The sequence below is a fragment of the Galeopterus variegatus genome, unplaced genomic scaffold (genome assembly GCF_000696425.1).
Source record: "Galeopterus variegatus unplaced genomic scaffold, G_variegatus-3.0.2 Scaffold1764, whole genome shotgun sequence".
Classification (NCBI taxonomy): Eukaryota; Metazoa; Chordata; class Mammalia; order Dermoptera; family Cynocephalidae; genus Galeopterus; species Galeopterus variegatus.
In genome coordinates, this window is record NW_007727875.1 from 294191 (window position 1) to 305221 (window position 11031).

Here is an 11031-nt window from a genome sequence, read left to right on the forward strand (position 1 = left end):
GTCACTGTCTTGTTTCACTTAGCACAGTGTCCTCAGTGTTCATTCATGTACTCATGTATTGTAGGATTTCCTTCTTTTTTAAGGCTGCATAGTATTCTATTACATGCATATACACATTTTCTTTATCCATTGATCTGTTGATGAACATTTAGGTTATTTCCACGTCTTGGTTATTGTGAACAGTACTGCAGTGAACATAGGAATCCTAAAATCTCTTTGAGATCCTGATTTCTATTCTTTAGATAAATACCTAAAAGTGGAATTTCTGGATCTTAAGATAATTCTATTTTTAATTTCTTGAGGTGACTCTATACTGCTTTCCAAGTGGTTGTGCCATTTTGCATTTCCACCAACAATATGCAAGGGTTTTAATTTTTTTACATTTTTGCTAATACTTGTTTTCTTTTCTTTTCTGGATTATAGCCATTATGGCAGGTGTGAGGTGATATCTTATTGTGGTTTTGATTTGCATTTCCTTGATGAGTAGTGAGACTGAACATTTTTCTCGTGTATCTGTTGGCAATTTATATGTCATATTTAGATAAATGTCTTCTCAAGTCCTTCATGCATTTTTTAATAATATTATTAGGGGGGTTTAACTATTGAGTTATAGGAATTCATTATGTTTTGGAGATTAACCCCTTATCAGACATATGATTTGCAAATATGGTCTCCTATTCTGTAGGTTGCCTTTTTACTCTGTTGATTGTTTTCTTTGCTGTGCAGTAGCTTTTTAGTTTGATGTAGTCCCACTTGCTTATTTTTTGTTTTTGTTGTTTGTGCTTTGGTGTCATAGCTGTGAAATCATTCTCAAAACAAACATTATGAGGATTTTTAAAAATATTTCTTGCCAGGAGTTTTACATTTTCAGATCTTACATTTAAGTCTTTAATCCACGTTGAGTTGATTTCTGTGTATGGTATAAGGTAAGGGTACAATATCATTCTTTTAACTGTAAATATACAGTTTTCCCAGCATCATTTGTTGAAGAGACTATCCTTTTCCCATTGTGTATTCTTGGCACTCTTGTCAAAGATCAGTTGACCTGATTTACTTCTGGGCTCTTTATTCTGTTCCATTGGTCTATAGCTCTCTTTTTAAGCCAGTATCATATTGTTTGGATTATTGTAGCTTTGCTATGTATACTCAAAGCAGGAAGTTTAATGCTTCCAGGTTCATTCTTCTTTCTCAAAATTTATTTGCCTTTTTATAGTGTTTTGTGGTTTTATATAAATTTTAGAATTGTTTTTTCTATTTCTGTAAAAAATGCAATTGTGTTTTTGATAAGAATTGTATTAAATCTGCAAACTGCTTTGGGTAGTATGGACATTCTAACAATATTAAATCTTCCTATCCTTAAATATGTCATGCCTTTACATTTATTTGTGTCTTGTTTAATTTATTTTATCAGTGTTTTGTAGTTTTCATTATACAGTCGTTTAACTTGATGGTTAAGTTTATTTCTAGGTATTTTATTCTTATTGGTGTTATTGTAAAAGGGATTGGTTTCATAAATTTTCTCCATATAATTTGATTTTTTTTATTTTTCTCTTCATATAAACTGATTTTTGTATATTGCTTTTAACAGTCGTTTAACTTGATGGTTAAGTTTATTTCTAGGTATTTTATTCTTATTGGTGTTATTGCAAAAGGGATTGGTTTCATAAATTTTCTCCATATAATTTGATTTTTTTTATTTTTCTCTTCATATAAACTGATTTTTGTATATTGCTTTTGTATCCTGCAACTTTACTGAATTTGTTTACTAGTACTTACAGGTTTTTAATGATGTCTTTAGGTTTTTTAAACATATAAAATCATGTCATCTGCAAACAGGGGCAATTTATTTCTTCCTTTCCAATTTGGATGCCTTTTATTTATTTTTCTTTCCTATTTACTCTGGCTAGGACTTCCATTACTAGGGTTGAATAGAAGTGGTGAGAGTGGGTATCCATGCCTTGTTCCTGATCTTAAAGAAAAAGCTTTCATTTTTTCCCCATTTAGTATGATGTTAGCTGTGGATTTTATACATGTGGCATTTATTATTTTGAAGTAATTAACTCCTATTTCTAGTTTGTCTAGAGATTTATCATAAAAGGGTGTTGAATTTTGTCAAACACTTTTTTGCATCTTTAGAGATGATCATGTGATTTTTTTATTCTGTTAATGTGGTGTATCATATTAATTGTTTTTTATATTTTGAACCATCCTTGAATCCCAGGGATAAATTGAACTTGTTCATGGTGCATGATACTTTTAATTTGCTGTTGAATTTATTTTGATCATATGTTGTTGAGAATTTTTGCATTTATATTCATCAGGTATATTGGCCTATAGTTTCCTTTTGCTGTGATGTATTTTTCTGGCTTTGGAACCAGGGTAATGCTGGCTTTATCAAATGAGTTTGGAAGTTTTCCCTATTTTACAATTTTTTGGAAAAGTTTGGAAAGCATTGGTTAGTTTTTCTTAGATGTTTGGTAGAATTCACCAGCAAAGCCATCTTGTCCTAAGCCTTTCTTGTGAAAGGGTTTTGATTGCAGATTTAATCTCCATACTAATTGTAGCTCTCATCAGACTTTCAATTTCTTCATAATTTAGTCTTGGTAAGTTTTGTGTTCTAGTAATTTATGTATTGCTTCTAGGTTATCTGGTTAATTGGCACATAATTATTCATCATAGTTTCTTATGATTCTTTTCATTTCTGAAGTGTGTTAGTCCATTTCTGTTGCTTATAACAAACACAACACCTGGAACTGGGTGAACAAATCCATGTGTGATTGGAAATCTTAATCTTTTTACTTTTATATAATTACTGATAGGGAACAATTTATTATTGCCATTTGGTTAGTAGTTTTATGTTGGTCATATAGTTCTTTTATCTGTCTTTTTCCCTCTTCCTGTCTTTCTTTGTGTTTTGTTGATTTTTTTTTCTTTTCTTTTCTTTTTTTTTTTTTGTATTGATATGCTTTGATTTATCTCTCTTTTTTCTTTGGTGTAACTTCCATAGATTTGTGTGTATGTGTTTTGGTACCTTGGGGCTTACATAAAATATCTTATACTTGTAACAGTCTATTTTAAGATGACAACAATTCTTTCAATTATATACAAAGACTCTGTGTTTTAACTTCTCCCTGTACATATACATTTTTTCTTATTGCTGTCACAATTTACATCTATTTATATTGTATGTATTTTATTGTATTTTAAGCTATAGTTAGTTTTAATACTTTTGTCTTTTACCTTTTATGCTAGAATTTCAAAATGATTTACCTATAATCATTACATTGATACTTTTTTATATTTGTCTATATATTTACCTTTACCAATGAGTCTCATATGAGGGTACTTTAAAAAATTTGTGGAAAAAATTGCATTGACTCTTAATTCTATTTTTTCACAAACTGCTGGAAGTACCCTTGTACTTTCTTATGCTCTCATGTTGCTATTTAGAGCCTTTCCATTTTAACTTGAAGAGCTTCTTTTAGCATTTCTTGTAAAGCAGGTCTAGTAGTAGACTCCATCACCTTGTTTGTCTGGAGGAGTCTTTATTTCTCTTTTGTTTTTGAAGGAGAGTTTTGCCAGGTATAGTATTCTTGGTTGGCAGGGGCAAAGCAGGTCTAGTAGTAGACTCCATCACCTTGTTTGTCTGGAGGAGTCTTTATTTCTCTTTCGTTTTTGAAGGAGAGTTTTGCCAGGTATAGTATTCTTGGTTGGCAGGGGCTTTTTTTGTTTTGTTTTGTTTGTTTTTCTTTCAGCATTTTAAAATATCCTCTTACTAATTTTTGGACCTGTAAGATTTCTTCTAAAAAAATCCACTGACAGTCTTATGGACATTCTCTTGTATGTGACAAGTATTTTTTCTCCTGGTGCTTTCAAAATTCTCATTATCTTTGACTTTTGTCAATTTGTTTATAATGTGTCACAGTTTGGACTTATTTGGGTTCATCTTATGTGGTGTCATTTGGGCTTTTTGGATCAGAATGTCCATTATCTTCCCTAGATTTGGGATGTTTAGGCCATTATTTCTTTGAACAAGCTTTCTAGTTCTCTCCTTCTCTTCTTTTTCTTCTGGAACTTCTATAATAAGTAAATTGGTCTGCTTGATGGTGTGCCGTTAGTCTCTTAAGCTTTCTTCTATTTTTTTCATTCTTTTTTCTTTTTGCTCCTCTGACTAAATTATTTTCTGTGATCTTTCTCCAAGTTTGCTGATTCTTTCTTTTGCTTGATCTAGTCTGCTGTTGAACCCCTGTAATAAATTTTTCTGTTCAGTTATTGTGTTCTTTAGTTCCATGATTTTTGATTGGTACTTTTTAATATTTTCTATATCTATGTTACAACTCTCACTTTGCTCATGCATTTTTCCTTGAACTTGATGAGCACTTTTATGAGAGTGGTTTTTGGTTTTCTGTTCAGTAAATTACGTAACTCCTTTTCATTAGGGTCAGTTTCTGGAGATTTATCTTGTTCCTTTATTTGAAAAATCTCTGCCTGATTCTTCATTTTTCCTTGACCCTCTGTATCAGTGTTTTCACATTAGGCAAAGCAGGTACCTCTCCCAGTATTCACAGACTTCCTCATAATAGAGAACACCCCCAACACTCAAACAGGCCAGAGCTTCTGGGGCTACAAATTGATTTTCTCCCCAGGGAAAGCAGCTGCAGTGTTTGTTGGTGTGCTCTGTGCTAAGCCAGGATGTGTGTGGCTGGGGGAAGGTAGCTATGGAGTCTACTAGCCCAAGCCACTGCCTTTACTTATACCAAGGCAGCTAGACTGTACTGGACCCATCACAGCCTTAGAATTGGTGAGACAGAAGTCAGTCTTCTGGGAAACCCTCTTGGAAAATTGGGGTACTGAACATGTAAAACAACTGCTTCCTTCTCCTAGGTAAATCTAGGAGCTTGAAGGTGTCTTTATATTCATATGACATTGTGCTGGGAGCAGGATCTCCAGCAAGAGGGCTCCTAAATCTCCCTTCTGTCTTTGGAAAGTCTGATTTTGCATTTTGCCCAGGTGCAAGATCCTTTCATTTAGTTTCTGATTTTTCATAAAGGGAATTTTCCCATGAATTGTTACCAAATTAGTGTTTTTATGGGATAAAGAGGGTCCAGTGCTTTTTACTCCACCATCTTGCCAATGTCCCTTTCTGTATTACAGTGTTTTTGATCTCTAGCATTTCTTTTTGATTCTTTCTTAGAATTTCTATCTTTCTGATTACATTGCCTATCTGTTCTTGCATGCTATCTACTTTATCCATTATATTCCGTAGCATATTAATCATAGTTGTTATAAGTTCCAAGTCAGATAATTTCAACATCCCTGCCATATCAGACTGGTTCTGGTGCTTACTCTGTCTTTTCAAACTGTGCTTTTTGCCTCTTAGTATGCTCTGTAATTTGTTCTTAATAGTCTGACATGATATACTACTGTGTAAAAGGAACTGCTGTAAATAGGCCTTTAGTTATGTGGTGGTGAGGTGTGGGGTTGAGAGCATTCTATATTCCTGTGATTAGGTCTAAGTCTTTTAATGATTCTGTACCTCTGGACTGTGAACTTCACAACTGCTTCTCAGTCACACCCTCCCCTTAGGTGAGACAGGATGGCTAGAGTGAGCTGGAGTAAAGTATTTCCCTTACCCCAGGGCAGTTAGGCTGGGGGTGGGAGGGAAATAGTTCAGGCTCTGGCAAAATAATTTCTCTTGAAAGATAGCACTGTTAAGAAAAACAGAATTTTCTAGCATATTTCAAAATGGTTACTTTTTCCTTCCCCCATTAAGAACATGAGGGATTTTTCTCCTATATTCACTGTGAGAACCTGGTGGTAAAACTCACAGAAGTGTGGGCACTCAGCTATGACTCGGACCCCTGGAGATTTTAGCTTTCAAAAGTCCACTCAGAGCCTTCAGCAATTTGTCAGTTACACTCAGGTTTTCCTATCCCAGCACTTGTTCATGTGGAGGTTTCTGCTGTGAATTTCTTTTTCAGTTAAGATGCATTTCTCTGCATTTGCCTGCCTGTCTCTCCAATTTCTGGGACAGTGATTTGCCCTGTAACCTCACTTCTCTGATGAATCTAGGAAGAATTGTTTATTTTTCAGTTTTTTGCTTGTTGTTAGGAAAGAGTGGCAACTTTCACGTTCCTTACATGCCAGACCAGAAACCACAGCCTTCAATGTTTTAAAAATAAGCATTTGTTTATATTTATTTAAATCTTCCTAATTAATTTTAATATTTTATTATTCCACTACACTTTTTATTCTTTCATTTTATTGTCTTTAATCAACTTAAATGTACTTATTTTTCAGTAAACTTTATTTTTTGCAAGTTTTATATTTACACCAGAAAAATTATGAAGATAGCACAGAGTCTCCATATACTTTGTGCCCAATTTCTCCTATTATTAACATTTTATATTATTATGACATATTTGTTACAATTAATAAACCAATATTGGCACATTATTAACTAAATTCCACATTTTTTACCTAATGTTTTTTGCTGTTCTGGGATGCCATCCTGGACACCACATTATATTTAGTCATCATGTCTCTTTAGGATCCTCCTGACCATAAAAGATTCTCAGACTTTCCTTGTTTTTGATGATCTTGATGGTTTTGAGAAGTACTGATTGGTATTTTTTAGAATTTCTTTTAATTTAGATTTGTCTGATGGTTTTCTCATGGTTACACTAAGGTTATGGGTTTTGGGGAGGAAGACCACTGAGGTAAAGTGCCATTCTAACTGCATAATATCAAAAGATACATATTATCAACATGACCTATTACTGTTGATGTTGACCTTGACCCGCTATCTAAAGTCGTGTTTTTCAGGTATCTCTACTGCAGAATTACTCTATTCCCAAACCCCTATCCATTCTTTTTGGAAAGAGGTCACCATGCTTAGTATACGTAGCTTCTTAAGGATGAAGTATCTATGTTTATTATTTCTTCAGTTCCAGTATGCATGCATAGCAATACCAGAATTGTTAACTGGCATCCTGTGAGAAACAAGTTTTTCAACTACAGTAGAATGTTTACGTATAATTTGTTTTTCCTTTAGTTTTACAGACTCCAATCATTTCCAAAGTTACTTAGGTCAGTACCTTTTTCTTCCACTCTCTTAAGTAGGTTGTTTTATACATTTGTAATAATGCAGTTAAATTGTTTTGTTTCATTCTGCATCCTTTCTGGGATCCCCCAACCTCCTAAGTGGGCTTTTGTTAATTTGCATGCATTAAAGATAATCTCTTGTGCCATAAAATTCTATGGGTTTTGACAAATGCTTAGAGTCATGTATCCATAATTGCAATCTCATACAGAATAGTTTTATCACTCTACAAAATTCACCAGAAATCCACTTATTCAACCCTTTTTATGCCCTCCCTCAAACCCCTAACTACTGGAAACCACTGATATCTTTACTATTGCCTCTTCCATAGGGTCATATAAGTGAAATCATACAGTATGTAGCCTTTTCAGACTAGCATCTTTCACTTAGCAACATGCATTTAAGATTCATCATGTCTTTTCATGACTCCATAGCTTATTTTTATAGCTGAATACTATTCCATTGTATGGATGTATCACAATTTCATTTTTCAGATTTTCTCACAGTCTATGGCTTATCTTTGGTTCTCTTAACAGTGTCTTTCACAAAGCAGGAGTTTTTAATTTTAATAAAGTCCAATGTATTAACTTTTTCTTTAATGAATAATCCTTTTGGTGTATCCAAAAACTCATCACCAAACCCAAGGGAATCTAGGTTTTCTTCTACATAATCTTATAGAACATTTATAGTTTCACATTTTAAATCTATGTCTATGATCCATTTGTAGTTTATTTTTGTGAAATGTGTAAGGTTTTACTTATGTTCCAGAATCGTTTGTTGAAAATGCTATCCTCTCTCCATTTAATTGGCTTTACCCCTTTGTCAAAGATTAATTGGCTGTATTTGTGTGGCTCTATTTCTGGGCACTTTATTCTGTTCCACTGATTTATATGTCTATTCCTTTGCCAATGTCATGCTGTCTTGATTACTATAGCTTTATGTTAAATCTTGAAATAGGGTATTGGGATTCCTTCAACTTTGTTCTTCTTTAGTATTTTGTTGGCTATTTTAGGTCTTTTGCTTTCCTACATAAACTTTAGAATCAGTTTACTTATGTATACAAAATAGCTTCCTAGAACTTTGATTGGGATTGCACTGAGTCTATAGATGAAGTTTGGAGGAACTGACATCTTAATACTACTGAATCTTCCAATCCATGAACACAGAATATCTCTCTATTTATTTAGGCTTTCCTTGATTTTTTCCATCATAGTTTTATAGTTTCCCACATAGAGATCTTGTACCTATTTTGTTAGATTTCATTTCTTTTTTTGGGGGGTGCTACTATAAACTTATTGCTTTTTTATATTTTTCATTGCTGACATATAGGAAAGTAATTGACTTTTGTATATTAACCTTGTATCCCATGACTTTGCTATGCTCACTTAATAGTTCCAGAATTTTTTGTTGTGTTGTTATTCTTTGAGATTTTCCAGCATATCATCCACAAATAGACAGTTTCTTTTCTATCTTCCTAATTTTATATCTTTTATTTCCTTTTTTATTTTATTGCACTAGCTAGAATCTTTACTACGATGTTAGATAGAAGTAGTCAGAGAAGACGTCTTTGCTTTGTGCCTGATTTTAGGGGGAAAGCATCCAATTTCCCACTATTATGATATTAGCTGTAGGGTTTTTTAGATGTTCTTTTTCCGGTTAAGGGAGTTTTCTTCTATTCCTGTAATACACATGTTTCATATTTTTTCAAAATTTCTTTTTCAAGTTCTGATAGTTCTGTTTGTGATGTTTCCTGACTTTTATTCATAGCTGATGATTTCCTTTTGTGCTTCATAGTTTTGATGATGATTGTTTTGTTTATTTTCCTGTGGAATTCCTCCTGTCTTCTGTTTATAAAAATGCACCTGCCTAGGATGGCAAAGTCTAGGATGCCAATCACTGAATTCACTTAAATATGTTGATTTCCTGAGTAGAATTTGAAAGAAATTAATTAGCTCACTCTTTAATATTCTTTTAAAATCATCTTCTATCATTCCGTACACCTAGGAAACAAAGTTGGGAAGTCAATAGGAGAGCTGAATTCAGTTTTCTAATTAGTTTTTTGACTAATAATGCAATCATGGCCAGTTTCTTTAATTCCAACATTTTTTAATTCTACTATTTTTTAATATAAAATTTAAGATTGTAACATTCACCATTGATTTTTACTCACAGGGGTTTAGAGAAGACTCAATACCTTTATATTATCAAGTTTGTGAACTCCTGGAATAGTGTTACGAACAGACTCTAAGGTGATCTCCTGGTCCCCATCTCCTGATATTCATGCCTTTGTGTAATCCCTGCTTCTTGAGTATAAGACCTGTGACTTGTTTCTAACAAACAAAAAATGGCACGGTTGATAGGTTATCAGCCCCATGATTATGTTCTGCTACATGGCAAAGGTGATGGGATGCCATATCCATGATTATGTTACATTATATGGTCAAAGTGATGGGAAGTCACTTCAGTAGTTATGTTATGTTATATGGCAAAGTAATAAGAAGTCTTTCCTGAGATTACATTGCATTATTTAAGACTATCTTGTTTGCAGCCTCTCTCTTTTTCTTTTTTTTTTTTTTGTCTTTTTTTTTTCGTGTCCGGCAACGGATCGCAACCCTCAGTGTTGCCCCCGTACCGGACCGGGGACCGGCAACGGGACTGCAACCCTCGGCGCTGCCCCCGCGCCTCGCTCAGCCAGTGAGCGGGAACCGGTCTGCATGCGGGATCCGAACCCTCGGGCGGGAGTGCCGCGGCGCTTCCCAAGCGGCACACTTACCCAGTGCGCCACCGGGCCGGCCCAGCCTCTCTCTTTTTCTCCATTGCTGGCTATGAAGAAGCAAGGTTCCATGACTCATATGGCCTCAAGGAATGACTCTAACAACAACCTAAGGGAGCTTAAAAGTGGATCCCTCCCCAGTCAAGCCTCCAGGTGAAAATTCAATTCTGGGCAACACCTTAATTGCAGCTTTGTATGATCCTGAGTAGACCCAGCTAAACTGTGCCAAGACTTCTGACCCACAGAAACTTTGAAATGATAAATATATTTTAAGCTTCTAAAGTTGTAGTGATTTGCTTAGCAACGTTAGAAAACTAACTTAAGTATAAAGCCTCAATTAAGGAAGTAGTACCTTTTAAGGGCCTCAAAAAAGTGTAGAAAGATCACCCAGGTTTAAAAAAAAATTGCTTTTAAGACAACCGTTTCATTTAAGGTAGAGAGAGAGAAGGAGAGAAAGCTCTGACACTGAAGTAGCATTCTTTATTTCAGAAAGACTTCAAATTTTGACTTTATAATCCATATTATAAGGAAATGGATATAAAGAACATTTTTATCATTTTAAGGGCTCAATATAGTTAAGTATCATTATTATTATTACTAGTATACTTAGTTTGTATACATTCATAAATACTTATACTTTATGAACAGTACACACAAACTGTGTCCAAGATTGATTCCTTCAGTTCAAAGTGGGATTTTTAATATTGTTTGTACCATGCACCTAAGATATAAAAGTATTGCAAAGTAGAAAGTGATAAATAAAAGTACATTTCAGAATACATATTTTCAACCTGTTTGACATGCTTGATTTAAATTTAGTTTATCAAATGACATTCTAGAAAAATGCATTTTAACAACAAATTGTGAACTAATTTAATTCACAAATATTACATACTTGGCAACTTTTAGGTTAAAAAAAAAAAAGAACACACTTTAATTCTTTTCCCATCAAATTTCATCAAAGTGAGACACTGTGTACCAGAAGTTTCTTCTAAAGCCCCACTGAGGTCAGACCCAGTGTGAAAAGCTATGCTGTGATGAAATTTACCCACATTTCCACCAAGCAATCACTAGTTTTCTCATAGCTTGTGAACACACAAAACATGACATACCCTTCCTTCCTGTACCTTGGTTAACCAGTGTTTTTCCCCTTTCC